The sequence below is a fragment of the Astatotilapia calliptera genome, unplaced genomic scaffold (assembly GCF_900246225.1).
Source record: "Astatotilapia calliptera unplaced genomic scaffold, fAstCal1.2 U_scaffold_28, whole genome shotgun sequence".
NCBI lineage: Eukaryota > Metazoa > Chordata > Actinopteri > Cichliformes > Cichlidae > Astatotilapia > Astatotilapia calliptera.
Genome location: NW_020535765.1, coordinates 215,870 through 236,708, shown reverse-complemented (window position 1 = coordinate 236,708; position 20,839 = coordinate 215,870). Strand labels below are relative to the sequence as shown.

Sequence of the window (20,839 nt, the reverse complement as noted above, 5' to 3'; positions counted from 1 at the left end):
ATGATACAAATGTGGTCATTCTCATTAGACATATTAATCAGACAAGCAAACTTAACGGCCTCAGCATGTCTGTCATCAGTCTCTGTGTGACAGCAGGCCTGATCCCTCACAGTGAAATCATCTCTCACCCTGGAGTTAAAGGAACTTTCTCATGAATACTGGGCGACTTTCCAGCCAGCTCTTTAATTTCATCATCACATTTATGCCATAATTTAGCTCAACCGATCACATTAAAAGCGTGTTGTTTTTTTAAATAACAGTAATTTTGTAATACTGAAAGACGTAAACTTTTAGTCCACCATCATGTTTTGACTTACACGAGTTTTAAATCATTTCTTTTTTAAATTTTCTATATCATATAAAATCAAAGTATATCAAACTTTAACTGCCAGTAACAGAACAAAAAGATCAGCCTCACCAAAGTCCATTTAAGGACAGATCTCTCTCCACACTTACCTTTTTTTTTTATTTCAGGGACAAAATTTTAAAATGTTGGCAGATTTTTTTAATTTAATTTTCTCAAACATTTACTCTCAAATATCGATGTTTCTTTCTAACAGGGATGCCAGGAGTTTGTGAGTCTTTGAGAGGGAAAAACAGGATTTATTCAGATTCATTTTCAGCCCTAAAACTAAGTCCTGCATACAAACTATCACATATGAAACCCGAGTAAGTAAATTAGTACGTACGGTTTATGTGCTAAGAGCCTTTCAGACCAGCGGTGCGCAGCCTAACGTCTCTCTCTCTCTGACTCTGAAGGGTGGAGTCAAGAAATGTCTGCTGTCGGTGTCTCGCTCGGCTCAACTTTGCTGTTTTTCAGCGTCTTCGTGTTCGTCTCTGCAGGTGAGATTTACTGTTAGAAACTAACATAATGCCCTTCTGAGATGAATTAAATCCATCCAAATGTTAAAAGACATAAACAAATATTTAAAGTAAACAATGCTTCTTATAATTGCATGTTGACCTTTAACCTCTCTGCTCTATGTTGTTTTCTCTTTCAGTCCAGATAAACATCACAACCAAGTCTGGACAGGACGTCGCTCTGCCCTGTCGAGTCACAAATAAGATCACAGCTGTAGAGTGGAGCAGAGCTGGCCTGGAACCGAAAAACGTATTTTTGTACCAGGATGGGCATTTTGTTCCAAACAACCAGCATCCATCATATAAGAACCGAGTGGCTCTCAGAGGGATGAAGGGTGGAGACGTGTCTTTGATCCTGAAGAAAGCGACCACTGCTGACTCTGGAACATACAAGTGTCTTTTTGAAATAGCAGAAACACGTTCATGGACATACGTCACCATCACTCTCAGTGTTCCTCTAGGTGAGTGAGTAACTCTGATTTTTCTGTAAATCATTTAGAAAACTTCATTCAGTGGTTTTTAGTAAGGTACAGCTTCCTCTATCCCCCAGCAGAGAATCTATATCTCACTGAAAACATGCTGGAAAGTGAAAATGTTACACTTCATTTAAACTTTCCTATTTTGGTCACCTAACAGTGGTCGGGGGACACACGGCAAATGCAGTGATGAAATTAGCTCCTTTAAAGTGTAGCATATGTGCAAGAATAAACATTGTAAGTGCTTCACAATGGGAAAGATATAATAATGGTAATCACTGTATAGTGGCCGGGAATAACACTCACTGATTCGTCTGTGAAGGTTCTCAGTCATCCAGGTCATCGTAGTCTAAGGAACTTAAACAACTTAAACAAGTCCCGACGCTTTTCTTTCCAAGCTCCTTAGACCACTCACTAATTCCTAGTTTTCAGGAGGAAACAAATACAAACCAAAGATTGAATGTAAGCACTGCCCCCTTTTTCCCTAAAACATTAGAACAAGTGTTCAACACTGAGTAGTTGTGCCTGCTGGTCCACATGGTGTAGCTTGCCCACTGCAGCCCCATACATGTAACGGGGATCATAGAACAAGCACAACTGGAACAGGATCAGGTGCAACTGGGACAGATGGTTGAGAAAAACTGGGGTCATCACCACATGCTGTGGAGAACAGGCTGTGCAGACCCAGATTGCGGTCGGCCGAATCTTCCTCAAAGGCTTATGGGGGGACCTCTTTTGATCTCCAGTGTTGAGCTTGGTCCAGGACCAACATGTTGTTCGGCCCTGGTGTGTTTTAGTATGAATTACATACAGTATCTCTGTTGTTTTGGCCCAGACGTGACACTTCACACCTGTTTCTCACCTGCAGATGGATCAGGACCGGGTGGAACTGCATCTATTGGAGTGATAGTTGGCCTGATAGTTGCAGGTGTGGCTGCTGCTGCTGGTTTATCGTTTTGCAGAAAACAAAAGCCACAGAGTCCGGATTCCTTCCAGCCTCCCGATGATCAGGACTAGACTGTCTGCTAAACTCTAAACGGAGTCTTCAGCCGGTGCTCTAAACTCTCAGTGCTGACACCAAACATGATGAAATACAGATAATCAATGTCATGCTGGGCATCATCATCACACTTGACAGCAGAACAGCGACTCAGATGATATAAACAGACAAAGTTTAAAGTTATACTTTTGTTTCCTTTGATAATAGTAAATCATGCTTAATTCTTATCATGTCATCAAGATTAAATCTGATCAACATGATGAATGAGAAAACATCCTAACATCACCAGTCATCCTGTTGAACCTCAGCTCTGTATTTCAATATTATATTAAACAACACTTCCTGACGTTTCTACTCCAGCTGTGTGTCCTGTTGAATGTTTTTGGGCTAACTGTGGCTCAGAGGTTGAGCTGGTTGAAAGGTTGCTGGTTTCACCCCTGAGTGTTCCAGTCTGCACTCTGAGAAGACTTTGGGAAAGATACAAACATCAAGCTGCTCCACACAGAAAACACGTGGGTGTGGAAATGGGTGAATGAGTCTCACTATATAAGAACCAGCGAAATTAGATCTTTCAGAATCATACAGTTTTATATGTCACACAGTGGAAATTTGTGTTTTTATGTTTTATCAATCTGTGTGTTGGTACATAGTGTTGATTTTATTTGCATGATTTTATTGTGATATTTATATTGCATGTTTATTTATATTTATATGGGATGGTTTTATCCTCATATTTATATTATGTGTGTTAATGTTGTACCATGTTCCTTTAATTCACTGGACTAAACAGACAATTGTAGGCACCTGTGAGGTGGGGGCGTTCCCCAAGGTGGCCTATCAGCCGCCAGGTTGACCTGTTAAAGGGGATAGCGAGCGCAGAGACAGAGAGAGGAGTGACGCACGGAAGGTGAGCAGGAGAAAAAGGAACGCGTGCAAGCCCGCACGGGTATGGAAGGAACTGCTGCCTGACTGTGGGGTGCCGCGAGTCGTTCGGCGATCCAGTCCCAACGCAGGAACAGCAACAGTGGGTGGCGATGGCCGCAATGCACAACAGGGCAGGGATGCCCTTCTGCCTGCATCTGACGGTGAGACGCTGTCAGGAGGAGACAGGTCTGTGATAGGGGCCTCCTCCCTGGTCTGCTGCTGGCGAGTTTTACCATACCGGAAGAGAAGTTCCTCTCCTGTCTCTTGCATATAAGGACCATTCGCCCATGTGTGGCTGGACTGTGGGATTATGAGACTGTGGGAGGGTAATCTTAGCATATGGAAAACATGTTTTAGCCTTGTTTTAATAGTGTATAGTTATTCCTGCCGGCAGGGTTTTTAGCGGGTTGTAACACTATTCTTATTGTATACGGGGATTTTGGCTTGTATTTGTGACTCTGGCTGTGTTTTTTATCCTGGAAATAAATGGTGTTTGAAACCAGCTTAGTTTCTGTGCGCTGACCCGCTCGCTCCCCTTTCTGCTTGTATGTATACAGACGTGGTGGTGAAGATGTAGGGCCACCAGTCTTAGCGGCTACATATACTTTTCGAAATCAAAACAGACGATTTAGGATCTCCCAGACAGAAAATACTGAATGTATTTATTGTTTTTTGTAGACAGTTACCTGCAGTGGGTTTCGATGGTAATGGAGGTCAGCCGATTCAACAATGAGACACCCCTGATGTGTTTTAGTATGAATCACATACACTATCTGTGTTTTTTGGCCCACACAGGGGCTCATCTGTGTTTCCTTTGTGTGGAGTGACTTCAGCGCCACGCCTGTGCCACAGAACATTTGGCCGTGCTGTAACTGAGCTGTAAAGATCAAAACCAGCCCTGCAACACATTTTTTCAGTAAATGCGACTTGTAGTAAATTGCGAGCTGCCAATTATAGCAAATAGTTTTTGTACGATTAAAAAATGTTAAAGTAATGTAATTTATTACTGTTGTTTTGAGAAAAATAGGAGATGTGGACAAAGATTCTAGCTATGTCCCAAAACCCAGAGGACGCAGCCTTCTCAGTCTACATCGTATATGTTCAACAATTAGTTAATAAAATATTTTTACATTTTATAGATCACTAAATTAATACACAGAAATTCCTGTGAAGTTAAAAATAAATTGGTGATTTAACCAGGTAAAATGATCGACACTTTCACAAAGAGAAAACTCTTAGTTTAGGCTCAACACAGCTCACTGAGACACTAATCTAACTCTTTAGTTCATGTCTCAGTTATCCATAAACAAACACACCCCAAAAACAAAGGAAGAGCTTCACCTTTGAACGCACACTGAACTCTAGTCACCCACCTGGAGTATCAACACTCAGGTACATGCTGCTGATGGGATCAGTCTCCTCTTCCTCCGGTTTGTTCCTTTGTTCCAGCTGGTGACACAAATCTGAAGGCTAGACCGTCCCAGTTTGCAGCCTTACACTTCTGGCCTTCTCGGTCTTCACACACACACACACACACACACACACCCATTACAAAATTCCTTAAAGCTCAGGTCCTCGGAGCTTGAGGATCCTGCGCAGTATCTTTGCTGTTCCTAGGATTGTGAGATCTCCGATGTTGTTCCCGGGATCTGTTGGAGCAACTCGCCTAGCTTGGAGTCACTGCACCTAGTGCTCCGATTACCACTGATACCACTGTTACCTTCACCGTCTACACCTTCTCAAGCTCTTCTCTGAGCCCCTGGCATTCCTCAAGCTTCTCATATTCCTTCTTCCTGATGTTGCTGTCATTCAGGATCACTACGGCCATTTTCTGTTGCTTATCTACCATCATTATGTCCGGCTGGTTAGTCACCACCAGCTTCTCCATCTGTATATGGAAGTCCCACAGGATCTTAGCTCGGTCATTCTCCGCCACCCAAGGGGGTATCTCTCATTTTGACCTTGGGACCTCCAGCCATACTTGGCAAAGATGTTTCTGTATACTGCACTAGCCAATTGGTTATGGCTTTATATAGCAGTGTCCCAATTTTCCCAAATTTCTAGGCCGCACCCTTCAGATTTGTGTCACCAGCTTTCTCGATGGAGTTTAATAAACTCAGTCATCTGCTCCTCGCTTGCTAAAATATAACAGGACACTGGAGTACGTTCTCTACCATCTTACACTTCTGTTTAATCAGTTTTCTGTTTGACGTCTATTCAGCTGTGAAAACTTTAATCTCAGCTGAACCAATTTACTCAGGAACAAATAAAACATTGGAAATAGTCAAACAATAATTTTTTTTTAAGTTATCTGAGTGAGTTATCGATCATTTTTAACCTGAGTAGCGAAAACTATGTGCCACGAGTTAGCTGTTCTCTTCTAGGTATCGAGCTGGTGGGTAACCAACGTCTCCGAAAACGTCGGAGCACTTTTGTAAATAAGTGATATCTTGATAAACTGAGCAGATATTTGAAGTTTACACAGCTACATTCTCACCTGAAAATATGTTAAACGTTTATTTTGTGACCCAGAATGATTAATAAGAGTAACATTAAAACTAAGTAGCTGCCTCCATTGTTGAGACTGGAATTGGCTGGGCTGCGCTTTGAATTCTGGGATAGCTTTGGCCACGAAGGACACACCCGACCCATCCTTCAAATCCGCGGAAATGAAAGACGCATTTGTTGCTATGACAACAATGCGTACCCCCGGATGACCCCCAGCTTCCACTGGTGTTTTGACAATAGCCACGTGGCTAATTGTGTTTCATCCTCTTCTAAGCTTTGTGAAGTTAAGCTCTGGATTATAAGTGGATGTAGACTCATTTTCTCATCCTCCATTTACAGAACTCTGAAATACTGTAAAACAAATACATGCAGCCAACTGTAAGCGCATCAGCAAATGACAGAAACAGCTGATTGTTACAGTACTGGGAAAAACTAAAAAAGGAGACTCCTTCCTGATTTTCTGCTTTTTTTGCATGTCTGTCACACTGGCAGGCCTCAGGCCATTTTAAATAGTGACAGTAAGTATAATCACTACAAAACTGCATTATTCTACTTTTTCCCAGCAATCCAAACCCAGCCCAACATCTTAGTATGTGAGAATCAGTGCAGGCTGTACAACAGAGATGGCCTCTGACTCTGACCCAGGAAGTCCTTTTATTAGAGCTCATAGTTTTTTCTTTCATGTTATCAGTTGAATTTGCAGCTAAAACCTTGAAATAACATCAGGGAGCCGCCTTTGGGTATGTTTCTACAGCCTCTGATCAGAGCTTTTAGAACAGGTGTTGGGCTGCAGTGGTTTGAAACATATCTATTTACTAGACTCAAATGTATTCATGTAAATGGGGGGCTTCACATTTTTACAGGGTTCTGTGCTGGGACCGTTATAGAATAATATTTTACATTATACATGCTTTCCTTAGGTAAGATTATTAAAAGGTATCAGAGACATTTTCATTGCTGAAGACTTTAAAGACTCGTCCCAGGTCTAATGTCCTGCTTCTAATGAGGAAAAAAAATGAGGAATATTGGTTTATTGTGCTTAGTCATAAAATCTTAAAAACATGGTTACTAAGCAGATACGTGGTCTAAATGGCCTTACCTTATGATAAATCTCAGGTTTGTCAAAATGTTGTTTCTGTGGTTTCTGACAGGGTTTGTCCTTCAGTGTGTGTATTAAACAAATATGTACGACTGCTTTCCTCCATTTGGGCAATATCTCCAAAACTAGAAGCATCCTGTCTCAGAATGATTCTGAAAAACATTCATATTCTAGGCTCAACTATTCTAATTCAGTGTTATCAGGTTGTTCTAAAAGGTCTTTAAAAAGCCTTCAGTTGGTCCAAATGGTGTGGTGAGAGGACTGACAGGCTGTAGAAATAGAGAAAATTATTCTCCCATATTAGCTTACCCTCACGGGCTCACTGGTAGTCCAACATTTAATTTAAAATCTGCAATCTATGTGATTTCAGTTGAATGGAAATTTATTGGATTTACAGAAAGTGTGCAATAATTGTTTAAACAAAATCTAAAAAAATAAAACGAATCATGCAGCAATGAATTTTGTTCACTCAAAAACAAATTTCTCCTGAAAATGCAACACTTGAACTTGGATTTTTTTTTTTTACGTGCCCTCAGATTAGTGGCACAACAATAACGCCACAATACGCAGCAAAAGGCAGACAGTCACGTGACTGCAGGTAACCTCTCTGCCACCAGGTGTCACTGCTGGGCTTTCCTACAGCCTCACACTGTGGATGTTTACTGAGGTACAGACCTGAGTACAAACAGGTGGGTCCATGTTTGGGCTTTTCATTCATTTTTACTGCTTTGTTGATCTCTCATAAGTTCATAAAGTACAGAGACAAAGAAAAAAAACCCACTTTAAACGATTAAAAAAAAGATTATAAATAACAAAAACGAATAACAGTAAAAATTATCATAAAAAAAGGAGGTAGACTTTAGAAACATGGAAGTTTCTAAAGTCTCTCCACGGAATCAGGGTCAGATGTGTGTCTAAGAAGGTTGCTGGATGAGAATTATCATGTGCAGTTTGAACTCATAGGGGCAGTGCTGTTAAACACTCAGACTGCAGATCAGCTTTAAACCATAAACCATCTTTTAAACCTGCTGTTTACTTCCTTGTTTGTCACACTTAAATGTTTCAGATCAAACATATTTAAATATTAGACAAAGAAAACACAACATTTAGTTTCTACACGGAGGTGTTTGTTATTAAGGGAGCAGATTCAAACCTACATTGTCCTGATCTGAAACAGTTAAATGTGACAAACATACAAAAACCTGTGAATCTCCAGCTGCCCCGGAGCAGATTGTAATCATTGCACCAGATGTGTTTCGGCATGTTTCAGACACACCTTCATGCTCAGTGCAGCCGTTACCTGTGCGCTGTTTGAAAAATATGTGTTCACTACGAAGGCTGAAATTTTAAAGAAGATTTAGGGTCAGATTTACTAACGTGTGCAGCAGATGTGTATCTGTAAGAGTTTCACAGTCAGGACAAGAAATGAATTTCTAAGAATCACCTCACAATTCTTCAGCTGAGACACCTGAGTTAGAAAACACAAACACTGCAGTTGTCTGTCGCGAGGACGGTCACAGAACGCTCGTCCTTGCAGGAGGCACTCACGGACTCGCGCTCTGTCACTGTCTGCGTTCTTTATTTATACAAGCTTGTGTGTGTACAAAGACAACAAAGTTATTCCAGGAACTCAGAGCTGAGGTTCCCCTTTTCTAAGTGTGTATGTTCTTAGAAAAGAGGAAGCTGTTAGTTGCTAAATATGTTTATCACACGAGAGATTAAGTGAAAAGTCACGTAGACATGTGGATTGCTTATTGATCCATAAGAAGACACATTTCATGTAGCTGATCACACTATGTACAATTTTGTTTTGACAAGAAAACTTAAACGAGTCACACAGATGTGAAAGACTGTTTCACTGTAACTGCAGGAAGTTGAACCGTGAAACATTCCTGCCTCGTGGCTGTTGGCCTGTGGCAGTTGCTGCTGAGAGGGAGATGTTATCAGAGTTGTCAGAACGAGTCATCGGCTCAGAGTCGTTATCGCAGCACCAAAACTTTGTCTCTGTCAGTGAACTGGAATGAGCTGGATCTGAAACAAAGGCAGCTGTTACTGTGTTAGATTCACGTCTGCATGTTGAAACATCTTATTAAAAGTAAAGATGTGCACATACAAAGTGGACATCTGCACGTCTCAAACACTCCTCCATTTTGTCTGCAGGCTGAGTGATCTGACTGAGCTCAGCCTCCATTTTCTACAGGGAGATGCTCAGAGAGGCTTTCAGTTTCATTTCACAGGAACAGCTTTGCTTCTGTTTTACATGCAGGTGCTGCACAGAGCACGTCCTGTTCAACCTGTTTGTGTGACTGACTGCAGCTCAGACACACTGACACAACATAAAGAAGAAAAACGTCCTTCATAACAAAGAGGAAGTGTACTCAGTTACTCTCCTGTACTCTGATTACAGTCATGTGATTTACAGGAAGCTGCTGAAAACCTGATGTGTTCTTGCAGTCAGTGACTCTAAGCTTTATTTTAAAACTGTAATTCTTCCTAATTTAGTTTTTGTCAAAGAAGGTAGAATATAGAGCCTAAATACAGGGTTCAGGAGCAAAAACCTAAAACTTAAGAGTAGCTTTAATCCGGAACCTTCAAAGTATAAAAGCACTCGATGTCTGGAACAAAGAATCTAAAACAACAGGAAACTCTTCCCAACTACAGCATGTGGGTCATGAAGTCAAAGAGAGAAGACGTGGAGAGAGCTGATCGCTGCACTGATGGGGCAACAGGCTCATCATCACTGGAAGAAATCTGAATGCAGAGAGATGTGGAGATGAGAAACTGTAACCAGTGGCAGTCTGACATCTCCTCAGTTTGAGATTAAAATCTATCCTCCAAAATAACAACAACAACAACAACAACGAGCAGCAGCAAACAGTCTGCAGGGAGAGAGAGCCTGCAGCTGCAGCAGCACTTCCTGGAAATCACATGACTATAGAGAAATGTAGAATATAGGAGATTTTAAACAGTCAGCTGTTTATTTTGTCATGAAAATGACATAATAGTCAATAAATATAATATTGTGGTGTAACTTAACATTGGCTTACAGTACTGTGCAAAAGTCTTAAACCACCTCTCCCTTCTTTATGTTTTGATTCTAAGTAGACAGACTTTCTTTGAATTTTTAAAGTGATCTCAGGCAGCAGACCTTCAGCTTTCTCAGGCTCTTTGAAAGTTTTTTTTTTTACTTTTCTTTTGCTTTTTTTCCCCATTCATTTTTAGTCTTTTTAGCTGACGGATGAAGGTGTTTATTTAAGATTAAAATATGAATCATTCAAGCATAAAAACACCTCCTAATTGAAAGGCTGCAGCCATGTTGGGTCCACACTCATCACACAGAATCAGATCATTTCACTGTTTTATACATAAGACCTTCTTGATGCATTCTCAATCACCCAGGTAAGTAAATCCCCCAAAGTTGATTCTGTTCATCTGGACGTAGCATTTTGTGGGAGAAACGTTTCATCACTCATCCAGGTGACTTCTTCAGTCTCAGCTGACTGCAGGTTTCCCCAATCTTATAAACAGAACATTTGCATAATGACTGAAAGCAGCCCACTGAAGGAAGAATGGGCTGCAGGTCAGTTCCTTCATCGTTAATTTTTATTAATGATGCTATGTCCAGATGAACAGAATCAACTTTTGGGGATATACAAGAGCTGTTTTCAGGCACAGAAGTAAAGCCAAAAAGCAGCCATGTTGACCCATAGTATTCAGTTACAGAGGAAGAAGTCTATGAAGTTGCTCAAAGGCACTTCAGAAATAGAGTTTTGTCTGTGATTGTCAGGGACAGACTCAGAAAAGAGCATTAAACAGGTTTATGTGTTAACTCTTTATTAACACTTACATACTGATCATATTTTATTCACTCATTCAACAAATAGACTCATTATCATTGTTTTTATATATATATATATAAAAAGTCTTATTTACAGAGATATACTAATAGTTTTCATAAAAAAAAAACAGTGGCACACATGAACTGAGAAAAACCCCACAAACACCAAGAGGCTGTTTCAAGAAGGCCACAGAGAGAAGAGTACAGAAGTGGAGCAGTTCAGTGATGTAGGTGGAGGCGTCACACCATCAGGCAATGAAAATATGAACCATGATTTGAACCTGAAACAATGCAGAAGCTCTAACAGTGGAGAGATGTTTGGAGTTAAAGCTTTGGTCAGACCAGAGATCAGAGCATCAGTTCATCACACTGCTGATTAAAGAAAGGTTGAAGCTTCTCAGAGAGATCAGAGAGAGAGAAATACCTGTCTATATATAATAACTGTCTATAACAGTTTGTACAATCTGATTGGGTAAGATTGATTTCCAAACTAAAACAGCCAAAGAGAAGATTTTTATACAAACTGTTTTCCAGTGGGCGGTACTTAAGGAGGAAAAAGTCACATGAATCACACCAATATAGAAGAGTTCATTTGCTGAACCTGAAGCTCCAACACAAAAACACTCACTGACTCTATACTTTATACCTTTGAGCCTTCTGACTTGCCTCGCATTGCCCGGCTCATAGCTTATATACTACATACAGCTTTCAAAACCCTTCCAAACTGCTTGGCTTGCGACGTTTTATTAGTGTGAATGCTTGAAAAGCATTCACAGTATTGTTATTCGAATCTTTATTATTAGTGTGAATGCTTGAAAAGCATTCACAGTATTGTTCTTCAAATCTTTATTATTATTCCATATTCCGTACGTTTTTTGGCATCTAACTCCTTCAAAACCGTTCAACTTAGAAAAACCATTCAAACATCGTTAGATTCCTATTATTTTGGACATGACTGCTTCTATTTTTCTCATTTTTAACATTTATATTTTTAATTTTATTCAACTTTATTCAACAAAAATTTCCCATGTATTTCAATGGGGAAACCCTTCAAATTCTCATTCAACTTACTCATTTTTAAACTCTTACTACTTCCACATACATTGACATAGAGCCACCATTCAAACTTTAAAACGAAGACAAGACATTCAACTATTCAACTTGTATTTATCTTTTCAATATCTATTATACTTTTTCTTCAGTTCCAGTTTAAGTTTCATGATGTTTTTTCACCCGTTTCAAAATTTATAATGGGTGTGTATGGGACGGAATGTTGGGGCTAGAGTGAGGCAGCTCAACTGCTAGAGTGAGAGGAGCAAAAAAATTAATCTTAAAATCTTTTTTAAAACTGCTGCTGTGTCTGCAGCGTTTGCTCTACAGGTATGATTTTACCCTCAAAACGTAGCCATCGCTGTCCTCTTTCATCCAATGTGTTTAGTATTGTACTAGGTGTTATGGTTCTTTCATAAATGTCACCAATGCACAGCCTCCTCCCTCCAACTCTTCCATAGACTCTAATGTTAAAATGGCTCAGAAGGTTCGTTTGAAAATCAGAAGAGCATGGTGTCTTTACACTGTCACCACGTCCATATAATAAACTCCACAGGCATGAAAACTGAGAATTAGGTAGACTAGACATGGCTGTCGCTCACGGTGAAAGAATTTTGTCAATACGACATGTACTTTTCATTTGGGAAGAATTTGTTTGGGCCTGACTTTTCTGTTCATTTTAAGCAGCAAAAGTGAGGCGCATGTCTGTGTACGTGTGTATGGAGCCATTGGGTGCGGTCACTATAGCAACCAGGCTCACACCTGCCTGCTTAACGAGCTCTGCCTGCCACTGTACCAAGATTCATCTTAAGCACTTCTCTTTCAACTGCTGCTGTGTCCACAGTGTTACAGCCATCATTTTACCCTCAAATTGTCGCCATTATTGTTCTCTTTCCAACACCGTATCTTTCAAAGCTCAGGCATTTAAACTTTTTAAACTGTGTGGATCAAAGTGGAGGGATCACATTTGAGTCATTCAGTGATTCAAAGAATATGACCTTTTGATATTCTTTCAGATGTTTTCTGACTCTAAATGTTCTTTTCTCATTTCTTAGGGTTTTCTAATTTACATTTAAAACATTTTCAGTTTTTTTCCAACTCCTTCTTCTGTGTAACCTTCAGCTTTTAGCAGTTCAGCACCTTTGTTTTCACGTTAAATTCGGGGGTTTTTTGTTTGTTTTTTTAAAATTTCATTTAATATTTTTAACTCAAAATTCAGCAATTAATTCATTTCAGTGCATACATTCAGATTCAAGCATTCACACTGCAGTTTCTTCAGAAAATGCACTTTCTAGTTAGTGTGAATGCTTGAAAAGCATTCACAGTATTGTTCTTCTAATCTTTATTATTAGTGTGAATGCTTGAAAAGCATTCACAGTATTGTTATTCTAATCTTTATTATTAGTGTGAATGCTTGAAAAGCATTCACAGTATTGTTATTCGAATCTTTATTATTATTATATATTCCGTACGTTTTTTGGCATCTAACTCCTTCAAAACCGTTCAACTTAGAAAAACCATTCAAACACCGTTAGATTCCTATTCTTTTGGACATGACTGCTTCTATTTTTCTCATTTTTAACATTTATATTTTTAATTTTATTCAACTTTATTCAACAAAAATTTCCCATGTATTTCAATGGGGAGACCCTTCAAATTCTCATTCAACTTACTCATTTTTAAACTCTTACTACTTCCACATACATTGACATAGAGCCACCATTCAAACTTTAAAACGAAGACAAGACATTCAACTATTCAACTTGTATTTATCTTTTCAATATCTATTATACTTTTTCTTCAGTTCCAGTTTAAGTTTCATGATGTTTTTTCACCCGTTTCAGAGTTTATAATGGGTGTGTATGGGACGGAATGTTGGGGCTAGAGTGAGGCAGCTCAACTGCTAGAGTGAGAGGAGCAAAAAAATTAATCTTAAAATCTTTTTTAAAACTGCTGCTGTGTCCGCAGCGTTTGCTCTACAGGTATGATTTTACCCTCAAAACGTAGCCATCGCTGTCCTCTTTCATCCAATGTGTTTACTATTGTCCTAGGTGTTATGGTTCTTTCGTAAATGTCACCAATGCACAGCCTCCTCCCTCCAACTCTTCCATAGACTCTAATGTTAAAATGGCTCAGAAGGTTCGTTTGAAAATCAGAAGAGCATGGTGTCTTTCCACTGTCACCACGTCCATATAATAAACTCCACAGGCATGAAAACTGAGAATTCAGTAGACTAGACATTGCTGTCACTCACGGTGAAAGAATTTTGTCAATACGACCTATACTTTTCATTTGGGAACGATTTGTTTGGGCCTGACTTTTCTGTTCATTTTAAGCAGCAAAAGTGAGGCGCATGTCTGTGTCCGTGTGTATGGAGCCATTGGGTGCGGTCACTATAGCAACCAGGCTCACACCTGCCTGCTTAACGAGCTCTGCCTGCCACTGTACCAAGATTCATCTTAAGCACTTCTCTTTCAACTGCTGCTGTGTCCACAGTGTTACAGCCATCATTTTACCCTCAAATTGTCGCCATTATTGTTCTCTTTCCAACACCGTGTCTTTCAAAGCTCAGGCATTTAAACTTTTTAAACTGTGTGGATCAAAGTGGAGGGATCACATTTGAGTCATTCAGTGATTCAAAGAATATGACCTTTTAATATTCATTCAGATGTTTTCTGACTCTAAATGTTCTTTTCTCATTTCTTAGGGTTTTCTAATTTACATTTAAAACATTTTCAGCTTTTTTCCAACTCCTTCTTCTGTGTAACCTTCAGCTTTTAGCAGTTCAGCACCTTTGTTTTCAGGTTAAATTCGTTTTTTTTTTTTTTTTTTTTTAATCTCATTCAATATTTTTAACTCAAAATTCAGCAATTAATTCATTTCAGTGCATACATTCAGATTCAAGCATTCACACTGCAGTTTCTTCAGAAAATGCATTTTCTAGTTATTATTATATATTCCGTACGTTTTTTGGCATCTAACTCCTTCAAAACCGTTCAACTTAGAAAAACCATTCAAACACCATTAGATTCCTATTCTTTTGGACAACACTGCTTCTATTTTTCTCATTTTTAACATTTATATTTTTAATTTTATTCAACTTTTTTCAACAAAAATTTATAATGTATTTCAATGGGGAGACCCTTCAAATCCTCATTCAACTTACTCATTTTTAAACTCTTACTACTTCCACATACATTGACATAGAGCCACCATTCAAACTTTAAAACGAAGACAAGACATTCAACTATTCAACTTGTATTTATCTTTTCAATATCTATTATACTTTTTCTTCAGTTCCAGTTTAAGTTTCATGATGTTTTTTCACCCGTTTCAGAGTTTATAATGGGTGTGTATGGGACGGAATGTTGGGGCTAGAGTGAGACAGCTCAACTGCTAGAGTGAGAGGAGCAAAAAAATTAATCTTAAAATCTTTTTTAAAACTGCTGCTGTGTCCACAGCGTTTGCTCTACAGGTATGATTTTACCCTCAAAACGTAGCCATGGCTGTCCTCTTTCATCCAATGTGTTTACTATTGTCCTAGGTGTTATGGTTCTTTCATAAATGTCACCAATGCACAGCCTCCTCCCTCCAACTCTTCCATAGACTCTAATGTTAAAATGGCTCAGAAGGTTCGTTTGAAAATCAGAAGAGCATGGTGTCTTTCCACTGTCACCACGTCCATATAATAAACTCCACAGGCATGAAAACTGAGAATTTGGTAGACTAGACATGGCTGTCGCTCACGGTGAAAGAATTTTGTCAATACGACATGTACTTTTCATTTGGGAAGAATTTGTTTGGGCCTGACTTTTCTGTTCATTTTAAGCAGCAAAAGTGAGGTGCATGTCTGTGTCCGTGTGTATGGAGCCATTGGGTGCAGTCACTATAGCAACCAGGCTCACACCTGCCTGCTTAACGAGCTCTCTCTCTCTCTGCCAAGATTCATCTTAAACACTTCTCTTTCAACTGCTGCTGTGTCCACAGTGTTTGCTCTACAGCCATCATTTTACCCTCAAAACATCGCCATCGTTCTTCTCTTTCCAACACCGTGTCTTTCAAAGCTCAGACATTTAAAATTTTTAAACTGTGTGGATCCAAGTGGAGGGATCACATTTTAGTCATTCAGTTATTCAAAGAATATGAACTTTTAATATTCATTCAGATGTTTTCTGACTCTAAATGTTCTTTTCTCATTTCTTAGGGTTTTCTAATTTACATTTAAAACATTTTCAACTATTTTCCAACTTCTTCTTCTGTGTGAGTGTCAGATTTTAGCAGTTCAGCACTTTTGTTTTCAGGCAAAAATTTCTGTATTTTTCATCTCATTCAACATTTTTAACTTAAATTCAGCAATTAATTCATTTCAGCACATACATTCAGATTCAAGCATTCACACTGCAGTTTCTTCAGAAAATGCACTTTCTAGTTATATTTTATTTTTCCGTACGTTTTTTGAAAGCCTACTCCTTCAAAACCGTTCAACTTAGAAAAACCATTCAAACACCGTTAGATTCCTATTATTTTGGACAACATTGCTTCTATTTTTCTCATTTTTAACATTTATATTTTTAATTTTATTCAACTTTTTTCAACAAAAATTTATAATGTATTTCAATGGGGAGACCCTTCAAATTCTCATTCAACTTCCTCCTCTTTAAACTGTATCTACTTCCACATACATTGACATAGAGCCACCATTCAAACTTTAAAACGAAGACAAGACATTCAACTATTCAACTTGTATTTATCTTTTCAATATCTATTATACTTTTTCTTCAGTTCCAGTTTAAGTTTCATGATGTTTTTTCACCCGTTTCAGAGTTTATAATGGGTGTCTATGGGACGGAATGTTGGGGCTAGAGTGAGGCAGCTCAACTGCTAGAGTGAGAGGAGCAAAAAAATTAATCTTAAAATCTTTTTTAAAACTGCTGCTGTGTCCACAGCGTTTGCTCTACAGGTATGATTTTACCCTCAAAACGTAGCCATGGCTGTCCTCTTTCATCCAATGTGTTTACTATTGTACTAGGTGTTATGGTTCTTTCATAAATGTCACCAATGCACAGCCTCCTCCCTCCAACTCTTCCATAGACTCTAATGTTAAAATGGCTCAGAAGGTTCGTTTGAAAATCAGAAGAGCATGGTGTCTTTACACTGTCACCACGTCCATATAATAAACTCCACAGGCATGAAAACTGAGAATTAGGTAGACTAGACATGGCTGTCGCTCACGGTGAAAGAATTTTGTCAATACGACCTATACTTTTCATTTGGGAAGAATTTGTTTGGGCCTGACTTTTCTGTTCATTTTAAGCAGCAAAAGTGAGGTGCATGTCTGTGTACGTGTGTATGGAGCCATTGGGTGCAGTCACTATAGCAACCAGGCTCACACCTGCCTGCTTAACGAGCTCTCTCTCTCACTCTGCCAAGATTCATCTTAAGCACTTCTCTTTCAACTGCTGCTGTGTCCACAGTGTTACAGCCATCATTTTACCCTCAAAACGTCACCATCGTTGTTCTCTTTCCAACATTGTCTTTCAAAGCTCAGACTTTTACATTTTTTAAACTGTGTGGATCCAAGCGGAGGGATCACATTTTAGTCATTCAGTGATTCAAAGAATATGAACTTTTAATGCTCTTTCAGATGTTTTCTGACTCTGAATTTTCTTTTCTCAGTTCTGAGGTTTTTCTAATTTACAATTAAAACATTTTCAGCTTTTTTCCAACTTCTTCTTCTGTGTAACCTTCAGCTTTTAGCAGTTCAGCACTTTTGTTTTCACGTTAAATTCGGATTTTTTTTTATCTCATTCAAAATTTTTAACTCAAAATTCAGCAATTAATTCATTTCAGTGCATACATTCAGATTCAAGCATTCACACTGCAGTTTCTTCAGAAAATGCACTTTCTAGTTATCTATTATTCCATATTCCGTACGTTTTTTGGCATCTAACTCCTTCAAAACCGTTCAACTTAGAAAAACCATTCAAACACCGTTAGATTCCTATTCTTTTGGACATGACTGCTTCTATTTTTCTCATTTTTAACATTTATATTTTTAATTTTATTCAACTTTATTCAACAAAAATTTATAATGTATTTCAATGGGGAGACCCTTCAAATTCTCATTCAACTTACTCATTTTTAAACTCTTACTACTTCCACATACATTGACATAGAGCCACCATTCAAACTTTAAAACGAAGACAAGACATTCAATTATTCAACTTGTATTTATCTTTTCAATATCTATTATACTTTTTCTTCAGTTCCAGTTTAAGTTTCATGATGTTTTTTCACCCGTTTCAGAGTTTATAATGGGTGTGTATGGGACGGAATGTTGGGGCTAGAGTGAGGCAGCTCAACTGCTAGAGTGAGAGGAGCAAAAAAATTTATCTTAAAATCTTTTTTAAAACTGCTGCTGTGTCTGCAGCGTTTGCTCTACAGGTATGATTTTACCCTCAAAACGTAGCCATCGCTGTCCTCTTTCATCCAATGTGTTTACTATTGTACTAGGTGTTATGGTTCTTTCATAAATGTCACCAATGCACAGCCTCCTCCCTCCAACCCTTCCATAGACTCTAATGTTAAAATGGCTCAGAAGGTTCGTTTGAAAATCAGAAGAGCATGGTGTCTTTCCACTGTCACCACGTCCATATAATAAGCTCCACAGGCATGAAAACTGAGAATTAGGTAGACTAGACATTGCTGTCGCTCACGGTGAAAGAATTTCGTCAATACGACTTTTACTTTTCATTTGGGAACGATTTGTTTCAGCCTGACTTTTCTGTTCATTTTAAGCAGCAAAAGTGAGGTGCATGTCTGTGTACGTGTGTATGGAGCCATTGGGTGCGGTCACTATAGCAACCAGGCTCACACCTGCCTGCTTAACGAGCTCTGCCTGCCACTGTACCAAGATTCATCTTAAGCACTTCTCTTTCAACTGCTGCTGTGTCCACAGTGTCACAGCCATCATTTTACCCTCAAATTGTCGCCATTATTGTTCTCTTTCCAACACCGTATCTTTCAAAGCTCAGGCATTTAAACTTTTTAAACTGTGTGGATCAAAGTGGAGGGATCACATTTGAGTCATTCAGTGATTCAAAGAATATGACCTTTTAATATTCATTCAGATGTTTTCTGACTCTAAATGTTCTTTTCTCATTTCTTAGGGTTTTCTAATTTAAATTTAAAACATTTTCAGTTTTTTTCCAACTCCTTCTTCTGTGTAACCTTCAGCTTTTAGCAGTTCAGCACTTTTGTTTTCAGGTTAAATTTGTTTTTTGTTTTTTTTTATCTCATTCAAGATTTTTAACTTAAATTCAGTAATTAATTCATTTCAGTGCATACATTCAGATTCAAGCATTCACACTGCAGTTTCTTCAGAAAATGCACTTTCTAGTTTTCCATTGTTGTCTGTTTTTGTACAGAACAACAACAACAACAAGAACAATTACCAGACAAACTATCAGACCAATCAACCATTCACGATGTCCTCTATTCCCTCCATCCTCTGTGTCTCCTCCCGACTGACCTGCAGATGAGAAACAGGTGTCAGCTATCATGTAATTGATGAGTGAAGAACAGAACAGAATCCATTTCCTAGTTCAGGAGATGAGGATAAAGAAATAATTTGATAACATGTATAAAGTGAGAAAATGTTCATACTAGTGGATTTTTCCTGCTTTTTCATTTAAAAACAGGATCTGACCAAAACTGCAGTAATCTTGTTTTCACCATAAAAAAAAAAAATATGAAAATAAAAATATACTAATGAGCAGGTCTGACAGCTCCCTTAGGGTCAAAGGTCATGTTGAGTTCATCCAGATGTTTAATATAATTTGACCTGTTTGGCTGCAGATCTGTGAGAGCTCATTAAAACACGTCTGAGACTTTTGGAAGGTCAAATCCTCGAGGCTGAAACATCTGAACCTGTGATACAGTCACACCAACCAAACTATACTTTGTAAACACACACAACTGTTATACAAAGCACCATTTGATGCTTTGTATAACAGTTGTGTGATAAACTGCTTTCCTAATTTCAGAATTGCAGCTAAAAGATGACTTTGCAACAACAGTTTCCAGATGTTTGTGTGCTCAGTGTGATCAATACTTTACATAATTACTGAATTAAGTTCTGTAAATATTCATAACACAGCTGTTACACAAACTGTGGATTGTGACTTTTATGGGATTGAGTGAGAATAGGTTTAAAATACAAAGATCAGGTTTCAAGACGCTCTCACAACCATGAAAAAAGGATTATTTCTAATAAGAAGAGGTGACAGTGTTTATTAGAGTTGGACCCCACCACAGCTCTGCAGTCAAAACCTGGCTGACTGCAGCCACTAAGAGTGAATAATATTAAACTCCGACTAAATTATATATATTTTTTATATTTAAAACAAAAATTACTGATTCATTGTGAATGAGTTTGCGATCTAAATAAAGTTGCAGCTTTTCTGTCATTGTTCTGTTTACATTGGGCCAATTTGGGGAATGATGTAAAAAGTTTGAGAATCACTGAGTTGCACAAACAGTTTCAGTTTTGGTCAGTTTTTAAATAATAGACATAAAAAGACATAAAATCCACCATATAATATAATGACTGCAATGTATCAAGATCAATACAAGCCAAGCAAAACTATTTAAGTTTACACACTCTCAGATAAAAATATAAAATATCACAAACATTTGGACAGATTAAAATCTTTAACCTGTTACCATCCAGCAGGTCACCAGTAAATCACTTACAGTTTTAGCCCCATGCTAAACAATCATATGTTCAGCAACTAGAAGATGTTATCTTTGAAATGAAATCAACTCTGCTCTGTATATTTATCTTCCTGTTAAATATGTCTGAATATTTTGATGATTGCCTTTGATTTGATCAGAATTCCAAACTGTGATGAAGTGGTTGAAGTGCAAGATGAGTAATAACTGTAATCTCTGAAATGTAAGTGTTTGTGTTGTTCAATGATTTGTGCACAACAACAACAATGGGACCTCTCTCATCCATCAGTCACCATGTGGACATTTTTCTGACACACTTTGAAGCTGATGGACGTTTTGTGTCTGCACTA

General features: G+C 38.4%; 1 protein-coding gene across 1 annotated transcript in view; it reads right to left on the bottom strand.

Annotated features, from left to right (window-relative positions):
• LOC113017912 (CD226 antigen-like) overlaps nucleotides 1-20,839 on the bottom strand; it is a 133,461-nt gene that overhangs the window by 29,472 nt on the left and 83,150 nt on the right. The window lies entirely within an intron of this gene.